We start from the raw sequence: 4900 nt of genomic DNA on the forward strand, positions 1-4900 counted from the left end.
CTAGTCCCTTGTTTTAAATATAAGAGGTACACTGTTACTAGAGGTGTTGGTGTACAGTTTTATCTGATTGTTCTGTTAAGACTAATTTTTATAGAATTTCCACAGTTTAAATGTTTTAAATAATGGTGCTTCAATTCGGCAGTTATGAATAAATTTCAATTTTGCTTTTTAATAGAAAAGATGTACAGTGAACTAGAATATATTTTTACATCCCTGAGAGATACCTTTAGTAGTAGAAAATTCAAAATATCCTTCTGGCAATCACTGTCATCCTCTAGTTGATATGATGTAGAAGAGCATACAAGAACTTTTAATTTTTGGTATTTGTTTTAAGTCTTGTGTCAAGATTTCTTTTTACCAGGTCTTGTCAGATTACAAATGTATTTATTGCTATGTATGGGATGTGTAGTACATATAACAGGGATTAAAAAAAAAATTGGTGCTTAAGTAGGTGATTCTCCCCTCCCCTTTGGTCACATATGGCAAATTTGGCAGCACGTTTTTATCTATAGCCAGCTTTGTTGACTGTAAAGTATTATCTCCAGCTACATATAGTAATTCTTTGTGATTTATAATTTTCAACTGTCACTCTCAGTTTATAGGTAGGAAAACTGAGTAAATGGGTTAAATGACTTACTCAAGGTCATCTGGCCCCATGTTGGAGAGCTAGCACAGGATTCCAGGTCTCTGCCTCATGGTCCAGTGCCTCACTATTATGCCAGTGTATTCATTCTCATAGGCATAATGAACCGTTACAGAATTTACTAAAATACCCTCCACCAAGCTATGGAAAATAATGAAGCTGCCACTTCAGAGGCTCTTTATGAAATAATGCTGTGGGGTCATTGCACACGTGGTTTACCTAGTTGACCCTGGAGATGGGTTATCTGAATTTGTCAGACAATTTGTGAAGATTAAGACAAGATGGGAAAATATAACAGAGCCAGCCACCTTCTAAGGACACTGCTTTATGTAGTTTGACAACACTGTGGTTATAGGAATAAAGAATTTAAAGTGATAGTTATTAGTAAGTATTAAGAAAAACGAGAAATTTCTTGAAGTATTAAGGTACTAAATTGTAAGATATTAAAATGCCGGATTTGTTCTGTTCATGTAGAATTAATAGCTTATTTTAACGACGTGTACAGTAAATGAGTTCATGAAAAGTCTTCATCTCTATGGACATTTAGGTCAATATCGAAGTTATGTAGGATTTGAGGGGAAGGCCTAGGCCATTCAGGTGTCCATGACTAAGGTGTGGCCTTAGTTGCAGAGGTTTAGAAGTTGGGTCACCCCCCAACACCCCAAATTGGTCAGGCTCAAGAGGAAATTATTTTTACTAACCAAATTCACAAGAATCCATATAGAGGCTCTGCCAGTTTTCTATAAGAAATACACATTTCTGCCTTGCAGTCCTAAAAGCTGTCATTTGGTTAATGCGTATTTCCTCTTTGAAAAGCCTTTAAGGGAAGCCAATTTACATTAATCAGATTACTTGATAAGATTGTAATCAGTTTTTTCTTTTTTTTTTGGAAAATTTAAGACACACAAAAGTAGAACAGTGTAATTAACCTCTTAAAAGTCATCACCCATAAGGCTCAGTGGCCAGTCTTATTTCACGTGTGTGTGTATGTGTATGTATCCCCTACCCCCTATTATTTTCAAGCTAGTCTCAGACATGTAATCTGTAAATATTGCAACATGTATCTCTAAAAGATAAAGACTTAAACAGCAGTTCATAATTAAAAGAAATTGGGTGAACTTTTAATTGGCTGGCCGTCAGCTATAGTAGTGGTCTCATAGCTTACTTTCCATTGTGCCTCAGGGGTCCTGGTAATTGAGTCTGCTGCTGTGGCATCCTCCACTCAGCAATGTGGAGAGGCTCAGCTACATTGTATCCTCCCACCTTTTGTTAAGGCTATTTTTTCTTAAATTCCAATACATTTATTTTTCAATTTGGATTAAAACACCTTTTTTTTTTTTTTTTTTTGCCTTCTTGAGCTTTATAATAGTCATATTACCCAGTGTAAGTATTTACTCCTCTCTGTATAGCATCACTCACCTGCAGGCGAGATGTCCAGTTTCTTTGATATAGTTAGTGTCACAGAGGACAACTGACCGTGTATCCAAGGTCTGAGAACACCTTGACTACATACAGGTTGAGTTCAGCCACCCTATGATTAGGTTTCTAGAGATATTAAAACTGAACAATTTAGGGTAGTTCTTTGAGCTTCCATTCATTCTATGCTTTTTAAAATGCATTGTAGATGAGCTGCGTGAATATTTTCAAACTTTTTTTATGATGTGCATGAAATGGAAAAACACTTGAGAATTTATTGTGTATATTATCAGCAGGATGGGACTTCATTCAGGTTTTCAAGTCTGAGTTCGAACTAATTTTTAGTTTATGAAAACCCCAGTTGACTACTTTTTAAAAATTTTGTATTGCAGTTATAATGCTTTGTACATGGTTCAAACAACAACAGTAAGGGTGTTTAGTGATCTGTGTCTTCCTTCAGTACCTCTTCTTCCTCTCCAGGAGCTAGTACTGTTAACAGTATTCTTCTAAGTGGTTTTTTGTGGGAGGCGGGTGGTGGGGTATCTAAAAATATATGTATAGATCTTTTATTTAGACATGATGATATACTCTATGTTCTGAATCTTGCTGTTTTCACTCAGTATATTTAGAAATATTTGAAACAAAGAAGCAGCACTCTTAGGTTTTTAAACACATGTAGTTTTTAAAAGTACATTCCAGGTACACCAAAGCTGAGAAGTAAATGTTTTTCAGTGTTGTTATCAGATTTTTAAATTCCTATTTTAAAAATGCAATTTGAGAGTTTCATAGTTGATCTATTTCTTCCCCTCAGCCATTCCAAGTAGATCAATTGTCAACAGATTTAAGAACGTTTAGGAACAATGGTAAACAGTTTGGCATAACTAGCTGTGCCATAACTTCTTGTGACTCTTCCATCCCTAGATACATACCCTAGAGAACCTCTTTCTTTACACATGTGTACCAGGAGATGGATGTAAAAATGTTATAACAGTATCACTTGTAATAGGAAGAAAAAGAAAAAAAAACAAACTGGAAAGACCCCAAATGTCCATGAACAGTCCACACATTCCTACAATGAAATTCTACAGAAGTTCAAACCGAGCTGCAGCTACAGATGTGAACATGGATGAATCTCAGTGGTCAGAAAAGCAAGTTGAAGAAGAATACATCCACTATGGTTCCATTTCTGTGAAGGTCAAAACCAGGCTGTTAATTAAAAATATGGCCAATGACAGAAAAGGAAATGATTAACATAAAATTTAGTGCGATCCTTTGTGTGGAAGGGTTGGAGGGAGATGAGACGGAGCAGGAGCCTTCGGAAGAACTGGTGATGCTCTGTTGCTAAATTTGGGTCGGCGGTTTCTTTTTGAACTGTATGTTTATGTGCTTTTGTATGTATGATACTTAATAAAATTTAAAGTTAAAAAAAGGGAAAGGTTTTGGTGTAGGTAGTGCCTAATAAAATAGATATATAAACAATGTATTCCATGAAATGAACTCTCCTTCAATGTGTGGCAGATTGAAAAGGTACCATTTCTTGGGTGCCAAATTTAGGGTCTTAATTGTAGTTCTTCAAAAGCTAGAAACAGGACCTAAGTGTGATTTTCTCTGATATCTTATTTTTATCTTGACAAAATTTTTGTTTGGGTGTCAGCCGGGGAGCTGATGGTTTTGTTCTGTCTTCAGCAGCTTCCAAGGAAGCATTTCTCCAGATGCATGCCATTCCTGGAAGGGAGCCTGCAGGGCAGAGAAGAGCTGTACTCCTAGCCCGTAGTCAGTAGGGTTCTTTTGTTCAACTTAGGTTGTCACCTCAGAGAAACTGTTTTTTTTTGGCCTTGTTCTGCTCTTAGTTGGGGCGCCATGAAGCATTAGATGTTTATCGTCAGTGGCCCTCTTGAGACCCCAAAGATGCTCCCTGAGTCAGACTCGGATCCCCCTAGTGTGAGCTCAGGACTTGGCTGTGATTTAATTCAAAGCTTGCCTGAGTTTAATGCATTATAGAATTGTACACTTGAAACATGTAATTTTATAAACTACTGTCACCCCAATAAATTTAATAAAATTAGAAAAAAATACCTGACTGCTACTAGGAGCCAGACAGGTGCACCTCCCCGAAGGACTAGTTCTGAGGGGCAGGAAGGGGCAGTGTTAGGAGTTACTCGTCACCCCACGGAGTTGGCACTTAGGAATTGACCACCTGTCGTCCCCTATCGTAGTCTTGGCGCTGGAGTACTGTGTGAGCACTAGGAGGAACTGGCTTTCATTAGGGGCTGTGCCGTCTTTTAGAAACAAGTGACGTAGATGCTGAGTTTACATTGGGTGCAGAGGTGCTCCTACCATAAGAGGCCTGTGGAGGCTCTCTACCTGGGGCAGGGGGCTTTGACCATGTAGCTCAGCTGCCTCTCTGTGTTCGGGGCCCAAGCAAATGGCAAAGTAGAGAGCTTGCCTTTGGATTTAGTTCCCAAATTCATCATCTCACCGGGATGATAATATAGCTTAAGTGACTTTAAAAATCTATGGATACTGTGAAATTGCCAGTTAAATGGCACACGCTTCTGTATGCAAAGTATTTAAAACGTTTTCTGCCCTTTGGACAGTTGGGTGAGGAAAGTGTTCATGTAATGGCTGTGCCCCTTCCCCATCTTCCATCAAAACTGAGCTATTGAGAATTTAGAATAGTGTCCTATTTCATGTGCAGGGCAGACATTGTGCTTGCCCAGGGTTCCATAAGGATGAGAGAGGACTGTAGTCTAGGAGCGAGGGGCATGTGAAGCAGGCTGGTACATTGTCAACGTGGTAAGTGGTGTCGAGCAGCTACGTGAGCTGCGAAAATACCAGCAA

The sequence above is a fragment of the Pteropus medius genome, unplaced genomic scaffold (genome assembly GCF_902729225.1).
Source record: "Pteropus medius unplaced genomic scaffold, Ma_sr-lr_union100, whole genome shotgun sequence".
NCBI lineage: Eukaryota > Metazoa > Chordata > Mammalia > Chiroptera > Pteropodidae > Pteropus > Pteropus medius.